At 44.8% G+C, this 13363-nt stretch overlaps 1 protein-coding gene across 3 annotated transcripts in view; it reads left to right on the top strand.

Annotated features, from left to right (window-relative positions):
• The window catches only part of MATN2 (matrilin 2), a 173410-nt gene that overhangs the window by 79732 nt on the left and 80315 nt on the right, over nt 1–13363 (top strand). The gene's annotated exons all lie outside the window — the stretch shown is intronic.

Raw genomic sequence — 13363 nt, 5'->3', positions numbered from 1 at the left:
CAGTTGGGAGGCTCTGAGCAATCACATGTGGCCGGAAAAAACCTATTCAGGCAGGCTAGAGGACTTCCAAAGGAGTTTGTAGGTTGAAACACTGTCACACCCAGGAATTATTAACTGGAGCTGTAAGCTAACTCTTTTTCAGAGAGAGGTAGTGGGGGACAGCCCCCCATAAAGTCAGAGGTGTAGGTGAAGGCACAAAGCAGAAAGTAGGCAGACTCTGGTTTGGGGTGTAAATGCTCAAGAATTTCCAGGGGGACTCCTGAGGCTGGATCCCGCCTTTGCGTATGCCGAGCCTCCTTCCTCATGACCTTTGTCATGGGTGGAGCTCCTCACGCTGGCTCCCAGCAGTGATAGAATTCCAGTTGAGCTATTCCAGATCCTGAAAGATGATGCTGTGGAAAGTGCTGCACTCAATATGCAATATGCACTCAGTATGCAATATGCCGGCTCCCGGCAGAGAAGGCAGAGCACTGTTTGTTTGACTTTCACTAGGCAAGTGCAGCGGCTCAACAGTTTCACCACTCTGCACAGATCCACGAAGGACCACGAAAATGCTCAAGTATCGATTCTGGGTTCCCAGTACATGTTATAAAGTAGGTAAATTGGCAAGTGTGGAATCTGCAAATAATGAGAATCAAGTAAAACTTTGAGAAAAATAAAGTTGGAGGGATCCAATTATCTTAAGACTGACTATAAAGCAGTTGTAATCAGAGCAGTGTGGTAGGCATGTACAAGTGGACATCACTGGCACAGAATACAGTCCAGATATAGACCCACACATTTATGGTGGAATGACTTTTGACAGTTGCCAAGGAAATTCATTGGTAAAGAATAATGTCATCAACTCATGGTGTTACATCAATTGGATTGCCATGTGTAAAAAAATGGACCTTGACCCTTACCTCATACCATATACAAAAATTTATTTAAAACTGATTTTAAATGTTAATATAAAGGAGAAACATATAAATGTCTATATTAAAATGTAGGGGAAAAATTGATGACCCTGGGTTTGGCAAGGATTTTTTAAATAGGGCACAGAACACAAAAGAGAAACTCAGTAAATTGAACATCATCAAAATTAAAATATTTGCTCTGCAAAATAAACTGCTACTAAACTGAAAAGGCAAATCACAGACTGAAATTAAATATATCCAACAAAGGATCTTAAAATTTATAAAGAATTCTTATAACTCTATAATAGGAAAATAAACAGCCCAGTCAAAATGGGCAAAAGATTTGAATAGACACTAAACCAAAGAAGATATATAAAAAAGAGATGCTCAAACTTATTAGTCACTAGGAAAATACAAATTAAAGCCAAAACAAGATGGCCCCACTCTACTTCCACTAGATTGAATACATTTTAAAGTATTGACCATGTCAAGTAATGGCAAAGTTGGAAACAGAATCATCATTTTTCCTGGTAGGAAGATAAAATGGTTCAACCACTTTGGAAAACAGATTAGAAGTTTCTTACAAAATTAAATATGTACTTACCATGATATCGAACCATTCCACTCTTAGGTATTTACTCAAAAGAAAGTAAAGTTTATGTTCAAACCAAGATCTGAGCACAAATGTCTACTTGTAATAAGCTAAAACTGGAAACTCAAATCAAATCAAAACAACTCAAATCATCGACAGGTGAACTGATAAAGAATTGTGAGATATGTATACAATGTAATACTACTGGGCAATGGAAAGAATGGACTACTGACACATGTTGGAGAAGGAAATGGCAACCCACTCCAGGATTCTTGCCTGGAAAATTCCATGGACAGAGGAACCTGGCAGGCTACAGTCCATGGGGTCGCCACAAAGAGTCAGACACGACTGAGCGAATGAGCACAGCACACTGACACATGGAGCAGGCTGGATGAATGTCAAAATAGCCCTGTTGAATGAAAGAAACAAGACCAGAAAAAGAGTACATATTGTAGGATTCCATTTATATGAGATTTTAGAAAATGGTAACTAATCTGTGTGATACAGATCAGCAGATGAGTGGCTGCCTGGGACCAGGGGGAGGGATGGGGCAGGTGGAGGGGTTACCAGTGGCAACTAGGAAACTGGGGATCTGGAGGTGATGGGTATGTTATCTTGATTATGGTGATATGTTGCTATGTCAAATTTATCAGATTGTATACATTAAATATGTGTAGTTTATGGTATAGTTTATATAGACACAAACATTCACACAGAACAACGTGGTTTTGGAAGGTAAGTGGTACTGAGACAGAAGGCTGCAAGAGAAGAGATCAGAGAGTCATGGAACAATCAGGGGTTGGGGATGAAGGGTTTTTCTAGCAAGTCAAAGAAGAGGAGAGAACTGCAGGGCTTGTGGTCTTTGGAGGATGCTAAGTAGAACAGACTGTTTGTTTCGAAGAGCATGTTTGGAGCATTAGTGGGGGATGAGAAAAGGAATTTAAGCTGGAACAAATTATGGGGTGATTTGATTTCTCAAGCTGACTTCCAGCTGCGGTCTTTGGTGGATAGAGGGGCTGAATACAGGGTGTCAGAGGGAAAACCACGTGTTAGTACATTGACCTTGGCAGTAATACATAATATAGTATTAGATTTAGGTAGAGAATGGGTGCAGAAATACCATCTACCTATCCCCTCACTCGTTCATTTATTCATTCAGTACTTACTCATTCCCCTCTATGGGCTAGACACTCTGGTGGGGTGTGGGAGAGAAATAAGTGTGTCTCTCATATGTTGGAGATCCAAGGAACACTCAGATCTTGGCTTCCCTGGTGCTCTGCACGTGCGGAGCAGAAGGTGGACGATGCAATCAGTTTACAATTCAAATCAGTTCAATCAATTCAGTGCTTATGTTTCTTATGCCCGTGGAATTAATTAGATCATAGCAATAATCCCCACCCAGGGGAAGAGTTTATGACCTAAGATGGGGAATGGTGGGTGAGGGGTGTTTGATAACTTCAGTTATCAGAGAGGAAACCTGGTTTTGCTGGGGAAAGCAAGAGCGAGTCTGGGCAAGAGCCCACACAAGTGGTTGGGTGCAGCTGGAGATGGGGGTTAGAGTTCAAGGAAAATGCCTGGCTGGATATGCTTGGGGTGGTCATTGGCCCTAAAAATGCATGGAATTTTGGAGGGAGAAAGGGAGTGCGGAAAGAGGAGGTCAGGGTCTCAGCTTTGGGGCAGCCCACAGAGTGCAGACCAAGTGCAAGAAGGAGCAGACTGCGCACGTGCACACAAGCAGGCGGCTTTGTGGGGGCAGGGGCTTGTTAGAAATGTAAATTTCCACACCTACTGAATCAGGGACTCTAGGCGTGTGGCCCAGGAGGATGTTTTAACAAGCCCTCCTGGGAGTTCTGATCTTAAACTCGAGTTTGAAAACCACTGATCCAGCTATTTTAAGCTGGATCACTCCCTGAGAGTTGGCTGCTCCATAGGGAGTTCATAATGAGAACGGGATGCTGTGATTGACAGCCGTTTAGAAATTGCAAAGCGCTCAACAAGACTAGGGCCTTATTTGTTCCCGCTTATTTCTGATTTCAATCAACCCTATTCGGTCAGATACACTTATGTTTTCAGGCTTTGTTTTGGGGCTCCTCCTCTTTTTCCCCTCTCAAACAGAAACTAAAATCTCAGTTCGTGAATAGGATAACTGATTGAAAAAGCATGAAGCTTTGGGGGAGGAGAGATGCGAGCAAGGCACAGCTGGACTTTGCCTGAAAGGACAGGTTTGTTTTTGTGGGTGACATTGGCTTGCTTTTGTTTCTTCCAGCGTGGAAGCACAAAGCTGATGACTCACATTAACTGCTGAAAGTCTTTAAATTCAAACTGCAGCTGTCAAAATACGGTTAGGCTTTCAGAAGACATAATGAAAGAAGGGGGATAGTCCCTAAAAATGCAGGCTTGGGTTTCTCAGGCTTTTGCGGAGCCTTAGCTCCAAGTGAGCTTTTGGGTTGGAGCAGGCAGAGATCCCATTGTTTCCCAACGGAGAGAAATAGCAGCTCTAATAATACATTCCTCTTCTCTCTTCCTGTGATAAATAATTTCTGATTTCTCCATCTCAGGCTCAATAGCAGCATGTGTGTGTACTAAGTCACTTCACTCGTGTCCGACTCTGTGTGACCCATAGACCTAGACTGCCAGGCTCCTCTGTCCATGGGATTCTCCAGGCAAGAATACTGCAGTGGGTTGCCACGCCCTCCTCCAGGGGATCTTCCCAACCCAGAGATCCAACCCTTGTCTCTTACATCTCCTGCATTTGCAGGCAGGTTCTTTACCACGAAAGTGGAGCATGTCTTTAATGGTGTTCATTTTGCTTTAACTCTAAAGGAGAAATTAGACTGTCGCTGGTATCAATAGCATGCCATGTGGCTTGTATACAAATCTGAAAAGTCAGTAAAAACCCTTTTATTTCATCTAGGATGATGTCAGCCGCAACTGCCACAGTCTTTGTCCCGTGCTTCTTTCTTGTCCAGGGTAACCAGATGAGAGTTTTCCAAGTTCTCCGGGCTGAGGCACTGTGCCAGGCTTTCAAGATCACACATGGAGAAGGCCCTTAAATCTAGAATGCCTGTGAGCCTCAGGGGAAACACCAGTGATGGATGTGAGCACAGCCCTGGGGCTCTTAGTTATCAAATCCTCCCTGATTTATTTCATTGGGGAGACCGAGCAGATGCGGTTTACATCCCTCCTAAAACTCTCCAGGAAGAGGAGCAAGCAGATTTTGCTGACTGTCAGCCATGTACTAACACATGCCCTCTGGCAAGGCATTGTTTGAGTTGAGATCTTTTGCTGTAAAATTCAAAATTGCCTACTTTGCTGTATCAGATGAAGTCAGCCTAGAACTCACAAACCAAAACTTAGCCACAGATACACTAATGTTGTTTAAAGTGATATGAATCTAGTGTCCACGTGTGGGGGGTTTCATAGGCACCCAATAAAGTGATATTGTATTAGAATAGTGATGTAGGTAAAATCTGGTTGGGGTCACCTCTTCTCCATGCTTACCTAGGCCTGCTCTACTAAGACATTTGGCACCAGTGGTAAAGAACCCACCCACCAATGCAGGAGACGCAAGAAATGCAGGTTCAATCCCTGGATCGGGAAGATCCCCTAGCATAGGAAATGGCAACCTACTTCAGTATTCTTGCCTGGGAAATCTCATGGTCAGAGTAGCCCAGGGGCTGCAGTCCATGGAGCTGCAAAGAATTGGACACGACCAAGTACAAGAATAAGGGAAGCTTATCCCATGGATGGAAGAGCCTGGTAGGATGCCGTCCATGGGGTCGCTAAGAGTCGGATATGACTAGGCGACTTCACTTTCACTTTTCACTTTCATGCATTGGAGAAGGAAATGGCAACCCACTCCAGTGTTCTTGCCTGGAGAATCCCAGGGACGAGGGAGCCTGGTAGGCTACCGTCTATGGGGTCACACAGAGTCGGACACGACTGAAGTGACTTAGCATAGCATAGCATAGCATATTTGCTGAGTACCTACTATCTCTCAGATACTTTATCATCTATATTATCTCATTTAACCCTGCAATAAGATGTTTTCTCTACTTAATTATTTAACCTCTATGAAAATTCAGTCTCACAGAAATCACTTATGCGAAGTCACACAGGTCACCTCGCTGAAGCCAGGTCTGACTCCAAAGGCAATATTCTTTTCATCCTATCTGATCGCCTCCCTTGTACCTTATGTAAAGAAACATGGGACTTCCCTGGTGGTCCAGTGGCTAAGACTCTGCACTCCCAATGCAGGGGGCCCAGGTTTGATCCTGGTTGAGGGAACTAGATCCCTCATGTCACAACGAAAGATCTGGTGCAGTCAAATAAATATTTCTTTAAAAAAGAAGAAGAAACATAACTGCCCCTTATCTCCTCCTCCAAGATTCAGTCCTCCTGACCCTTGCTTTTTCATATTACCTGCCTCAGGTCCTGATATACAGTAATCTTTTCTGAGACGGCCTTCTGACCACACTGTGTGAAACAGAAGTTCCCTTCCCTCCACACTCCTATTGCTCTGTCCTGCTTTTGTTCCACAGTACTTCTAAGATCTAAGTAATATATGGTTTAAGCTGTTCATGTCATGTCTGGCCGCTGTCCATGGTATGCCAGTAAATGTTTAGCAACCAGATCTCCAGGGGGAAAATACCCAATTTGTAATGTTCACCAATCCCTGTGGTGTCAGTACTGCCACCATGGCTGATTTCACGCTACCCGCTTGGCCTTGCTGAACGCAGAGTTGGGAAGAGGTGGGCATGGTCCGTCAATGTGGGTCAGTAGGAGCCAGCTTTCCACTCGAATATCAGCTCCATGGCGAGAGGGATCGACTGACTGTTTTAAAATCAAGGGATCAATTGTTTCGCTCACTGTTGTTTTCCCAGCAGTTTGAACAATTTGATGAATGATTGAATTCAGTCATTCAAATATATTTTTAAAAACTGACCACATGCCAAACACCATGCAAGTTGAGCTGGAGGGCTGAACAGAACAAGCACTGGCTTCCAATGGCAGGGGAAGTAGACATTAAATTATCAATTGCAAATCAAGTGTTACATTGTAACTGTGGTAAGGAAAACCATGATGGTGAACTTGATCTCTAACAGGGAGTGGTCAGATAAGAGCCCTCCATCCCCAAGTACTCCAGGCTGGCCGCCGCCGCTGCTGCTAAGTCGCTTCAGTCGTGTCCGACTCTGTGTGACCCCAGAGATGGCAGCCCACCAGGCTCCCCGTCCCTGGGATTCTCCAGGCAAGAACACTGGAGTGGGTTGCCATTTCTTTCTCCAGTGCGTGAAAGTGAAGTCGCTCAGTCGTGTCCGACTCTTAGCGACCCCATGGACTGCAGCCTACCAGGCTCCTCCGTCCATGGGATTTTCCAGGCAAGAGTACTGGAGTGGGGTGCCCAGGCTGGCTACTTACTGTCAAGTCAGTTCAACACACGTCCACTAAGCACCTGCTGTGTGAAGCATGTGGTATCAGGGGTACCCTGAGAACCACCAAGACTTACCCTGTGCCCCTCAGAGCTTACAGCCTGGGTAAGAATGATGAGTGAGGAATGCCTGACAACCCTGTGTTTCAGGTCCATTCACGCATTCCCAAGCACTTGATGAGCCCCTGTCATATGCCAGGCAGTGTGGTAGGTATCAGGTATGCAAGAGACAGCAAGACAGCTGGTTCCTTAGCTGTTGTGAGGATTCCAGTGTCTGCAGCTGGAGACTGGCTCCCTGATGTCACTGTCCTCTGCTGGGAGAGGAATATCTCTTGCTGGGGACGAGAAGAGGTACAGAGACTTGGGAAGAGTTTTGTTCCCGTCTCACTCATCTTCCCAGGACCCAGGACCCCATATCTAGTGGAGGAGATATTGTAGGACTCTAGGACATCCCCTTTGGGAGGCAGGGGGGTTGGGACTCTGTCACTGTTCTTTCAGCAGATGAACACTTATGGGGCACCAATTCCACGCGCTAGGACACTGGGGAATCAAACTAAGTCATACCAGCTCACCTTCCCGTGGGGCCGTCAGACTAGTGATCAGGTCCTTCTAATACTGTGGGATAAATACTGTGACTAAGTTTTGGTTTGTGAGTTCAAAGTGCCTACTGTGGGATAATACTGAGGGATAAATACATGAGTGCTCTAGTGGAGCCATGTGTAGAGAGCTCGAGGAGCCCAGAGGAAGAAAACCTGAAGCCCCGCCAACCTGGAGAAGGCTTCCTGGAGTAGATGACTTCAGATTGAAGTCAGTAGTCATGAGTGGGAGTCATGGGGTAGAGAAGGCTTGAAAGGGTAATGGGAGCTCTGAATTTAGTGCTCTCCACACCGCCCCCCCACCACCACAGTTTTATCATCTTTCACTGAAATCCAGACTGTGAGAAAAAGAAGTGCTGTTTTTCTAAAGAATAAAGAATCATCCAAAAACATCTGTATTTGTTTCCAATGAAAGCAACCACTGCCAGAAAAACAACAAAGTTGTTTTGTCAGAACCTAGTCTGTATTTATTCCTTTGTCTTTGTTTAATTAAATTAATCCCTCAATGGTTTCCTTTGGGACAGTACAGATCACTAGTGGCCATAAATCCCCAACGTTCTAAAAACAGTATGAAAGGCCCGAGGCCAGCTGGCAGGCCTGCTGTTTGTGGGATGTTCTTCTGGAATGCAAGCCGTGATCCTCCTGTTCCTACCACACTCTACGCCCTCACGTAGTGTCCAGGGTCTTTCAGACACTTGGAGAGAGGTCCAAGGACAGCAAAAGAAAAAAAAAATCGAGATTTGTCTAAAAGAAGAATCTGAGCCTGGAGACAGTTGACAAAGGCTGGCTCTTGTGTCTTTCCCTGGATGAATATGAGGACTTTTTACCTGGGAGTTTCAATGACTCTCAACCTGGCTGCACACTGGGGTTATCTGGGAGTTTCAGGAACACTGCTGCCTGCACCCTGGCCCCCGCTGCCTGACTCAAGGCAGTGAGCTGGGCGTATTTTCCGAGGGCCCCTAGATAGTTCTGGTGGGCCGTCGAGGGGGTGCACTGCTGCCCTGACGGATGGGACCCTGCAGGGCTTCAGGGCTGTCCCGTCCTGGAAGGAAGGAGCACCTCCATGACCTCTCTGCCTACCCTGTGGGGGGGAAATCTTGGGGGGAAAATGGTTATTGCTTCAAGATCTTGGTTCACTGCTTTCATCCACGTTTTTCAACCTATTTCAATTGGGATTGGGAATTGGCCACAGGCTTGGGACTTGGGGGTTGGTTGTTCCAGTGTCCTGGGGTGTCATTGCCCAGCCATCAGGAGTTCATGCAGGGACGCTCCCCTCCTGATTAGGGAGCCTGGCAAGGGAGACACATTATTCATTTACCCAAACACTAAATCCTTTCAATTTCGCAGAGCTAAAGTAAACTGTGATGCCACCAAAGTTACTCTTCCACAGCACAAGTCAGGTGAAGCGGCCCTTGATTTTTTTTTTTTTTATTATTATAGAAACTCTTGGTATAAACTCTTGTTAGAAAATTCAAAAACAGATAATTATTGCTTCAAGATCTTGGTTCACTGCTTTCATACAAGCTACATTTTTCAACCTATTTCAAATGGGAATGGGAACTGGGTGCAGAGGGATAGATGTAGTTCAGGCTACTACGTCTGTGTGCTAAGCTGCTTCAGTCGTGTCTGACTCTTTGTGACCCTGTGAACCATACCCCATCAGGCTCCTCTGTCCATGGGATTTTCCAGGCAAGAATACTGGAGTGGGTTGCCATTTCCTTCTCCAGGGATCTTCCCGACCCAGGGATCAAACCTGGGTCTCTTTCATCTTCTGCACTGGCAGGGTTCATTGCTTTTAAAATGCTTCTTTCAAAGAGGTTCTTTTGTAACACTGATTTTTTTCATTATTATAAAAGCTCTTGGTATAAACTCTTGTTAAAAAATTCAAAAACAGGTAATTACAAATAACAGAAAAAAATGAAACTCTCACCCCTCCTTGGTAACCACTGTTAGGCAGGGTTCCTGCTGGACACAGAGAGGAGGCAAAGCAACTGTGGGGGCTGAGCAGCGGGACCCAGGTGGAGAAGTTCCCACCCCCACCTTCAGAGATGGGCTTGGGACTTGGGGGTTGGTTGTTCCAGTGTACTGGGTTGTCATTGTCCATCATCAGGAGTTTGTGCAGGGACGCTCCCCTCCTGATTAGGGAGACTGGCAAGGGAGACACAGTATATACATCAGTACATAAATGCCTTTGTAATTAACATGGTGATACATGCCAGGAAGGGCTTCCCAGGTGGTTCAGTGATGAAGAATCCACCTGCCAATGCAGGAGCCGTGGGTTCCAACCCTGGGTCGGAAGATCCCCTGGAGTAGGAAATAGCATCCCACTCCAATATTCTTACCTGGAAAATTCCATGGACAGAGGAACTTGGCGGGCTTCAGTCCATGGGGTCACAAAGAGCCGGACACAACTGAATGACTGAGCATGCACACATGCGCACACATGCGCACACATGCACACACACACACACCAGGAAGGAAAAGTCAGAGGTGCACAGACATGCACTGACAGCCGGTGGGTGTGGCCAGCAGCTCTGACAGATAGTGGAAGGTCCTCATGTCAAGAAGTTGATTTTCCCATCCGCACACACGCAAACCAAAGCTTCTTTGGCATGGAAGTCAGAAAACTACCACTTTGTTCCCAAAGAAGTGGCTTTCATTTATCCGTACACTAAATCCTTTCCATTTCCCAGAGCTAAAATAGACTGTGATGCCACCAAAGTTACTCTTCCACAGCGCAAGTCAGGGAAATGGCCCATCTCCCTTTCTGAGATGTTCACCCTCAGTGATCCCCCGATGAGCAGGGTTGAGACCAGGCAGCCTGCTCCCAGGCCCTCTGCCATCCCGTGTCAGCTGTCCTTCCGACACCCCCCCTCCTGCTGCTTCCCTTGGAATTCCCAGAACAGGGGGTCAGCTCCCCTATCTGTCCACTTTTCCCTCCACTTCTGCACCTTTACTGTCTCCTCAGCTCCGGGTGGATCCTCTTTCTTTTCTCCGTGTCTCTTGCTTGCCTGCCAGCCTCTTCTGATTGATCCAGCTTGGGCTGGCTGTAATGCATCCCCGTTCTGAACTCCCACTGTATTGGCAGCACCTCTCTTGTGGATTTCTAGCATGTTCTGTTTTGTATTTTAGTTATTTAGGGTGCATCTGGCAACCCACTCCAGTGTTCTTGCCTGGAGAATCCCAGGGACGGGGGAGCCTGGTGGGCTGCCGTCTCTGGGGTCGCACAGAGTCGGACACTTCTGAAGGGACTTAGCAGCAGCAGCAGCAGCAGCAGCAGCAGCAGGGTGCATCTGATAGCTACTCTGGCTCTCCCAAGCCTCAAACGGGGCTAGTTTGAGGCTTTTTGAACTCCTGAACATGAACGCCTTTTACATTCACTGTTCTTTCAGTCAGAAACACTCACACATATATATATGGTGGTGGTGGTTGTTTAGTCACTAAGTTGCGTCTGACTCTTGCAACCCCATGGATTGTAGTCCACCAGGCTCCTCTGTCAGTGGGATTTCCCAGGCAAGAATACTGGAATAGGTTCCCAATTCCTTCTCCAAGGGATCTTCCTGACCCAGGGATTGAACTGGTGTCTCCTGCAATCCAGGCAGTCTCCTTCATTGCAAGCAGATTCTTTATTGCTGAGCCACAAGGGAAGCCTATATATATATATACACACACTAGTTTAGTTTCAGGTATGCAGTATAGCGATTCAGTGTTTTACATTTCCACTGTGTATATTATGAAACAATCACCACAATAAATCCAGTTACGATTTGTCACCATACTAAGCTGTTACAATATTGCCTATTATATTCCCTATGTGTACATTACATCCCAGTGGCTTATTTATTTTATAGCTGGAAATGTGTACCTCTTAATCCCCTTCACTGATCCATATCCCCAACCTGTACCTTCTGGCAACCACCAGTTTGTTCTCTGTATCCATGAATCTGTTTCTGTTTTGTTATGTTACTTCACTTGTTTTCTAGATCCCACATATGAATGAGATCATACAGTATTTGTCTTTCTCTGTCTGATTTATTTCACTTAGCCTAATACCCTCAGGGTTCATCCACGTTGTTATAAATGGCAAAATTCCATTCTTTTCTATGGCCGAGTAACATTTCATTGACTATACGTAGCACGTCTTTATCCATTCATCTGTTGATGGGCACTTAGGTTGCTGCCATATCTTGGCTATTGTAAATAATGTTGCAATGAACACAGGGGTGCATATATCTTTTTGAATTAGTGTTTTTGTTTTCTTTGGATAAATTCCACTTCTGGGTTTTATCAGAAATGCTCTTCCTAGAACCTCACCTTCCTAACCCTTAGAATACAAGCTGCGTGATGGCAGGAGCCCCTTTGTTGGTTCACACTACATCCCTAGTGCCTGGGACAGAGTAGGTGCTTTGTTGATTCAATAAATCAAAAGTATCTGATGATTCCGATTTTTCTTATATCTCTGGCTTAGGCTTGTAACTAACTGTGAATTTTGTCATTCTTCAATTATTTACTATGATTTTTGCATGAGCTGAAGTATCTTTGATTATTGTTATTTTCCCTATATCTGGATCCATGGGAAATATCAATTGGAGTTCCCAATTGGAAATATAAGATAGAAATAAGATAGGTAAAGAGAGGAATTTGCATCTATAATTTTTTCATCTACTTCATTGATATAGGAGTGAAAATAATTCTTTTAGCATTTTAAAACCAGAATCCTTCTTTGTGGAATTTTAGACCTAAATGTTTTTTAATCTTATGATGTAGCTTCCATTTAAAAAAAATTAATGCATTTGATAGAGGTGCTAAATATGTCAGCTTTTATCTTTTTATCAATTTGATATTTTACATTTATCAAAAAGTGTAATAAACTATAAAACTCAAAGACCTAGGAGGTTACATTAAAGTGTAGTCATTGTATTCAGGGATAAATCAAACTTTCTAGTGAATTAAGTTTTTACCATAGCTGTCACAGTGATAACTTTTAACCAGAGGAAGAAAAATTTTTTAATGTATTCAATCGCTTTAATGCTCTCTGATTTTCTTGAACTTTAATGGTAAAGTCACTGAAAGAACTAGTTATGAAACCAAGTCGTTATCCTTGCCGAGAAATACTGTCATAACGTCAGCCAATTTCTTCAAAGGGGAGACTGAGTCGATGAAGGATTAAAAATGCCTTTAAGCTTTTCATCCTCTGATATATTCTTAGTTCTATGGCAGTAAATGCTCTACTGTGAGTGTATTCTTACACTGCATTGGAATAAAGAGCCAGAGCTCAGCACTTTGTGGGCACATAATAAATATTTGACTGGAATAGCGTTGTTAATCACCATAGAAGAGCCTGGTGGGCTACAATCCTATGGGGTCACCAAGAGTCAGATGTGACTGCATGACTTTCTCTTCACTTCACTTCAGACCATACATTGATTTCTCCCTATCTTTGTTGCTCAGTCGTGTCCGACTCTTTGCGACCCCATGGACTGTAGCCTATCAGGCTCCTCCGTCCATGGGATTTTCCAGGCAAGAGTGCTGGAGTGGATTGCCATTTCCTTCTCCAGGGGATCTTCCCGACCCAGGAATCGAACCCAGGTCTCCTGCATTGCAGGCAGACGTTTCACCATCTGAGCTACCAGGGAAGCCCCCTATCTTTGTTATCTCTACCTAAATTCTTCTGGCTTCCCATTTTCCTCCTTTATTACTGGGGTGCATAAATAGAACACAAAAAGGATTTTCAAACATCCTTCTGATAGAGAAATGGAATGGGAGAAAGTATGTCCAAAGAGACCGATACAGACTTGAAAATAAGGGGCTCTTCCGGACCTGCCGTGTTTTTGGTGGGGCAGCAGGTCTT

Source organism: Bos javanicus, chromosome 14 (genome assembly GCF_032452875.1).
Source record: "Bos javanicus breed banteng chromosome 14, ARS-OSU_banteng_1.0, whole genome shotgun sequence".
In the NCBI taxonomy this organism is placed as follows: domain Eukaryota; kingdom Metazoa; phylum Chordata; class Mammalia; order Artiodactyla; family Bovidae; genus Bos; species Bos javanicus.
This window is presented reverse-complemented; position numbering and strand designations above follow the sequence as displayed.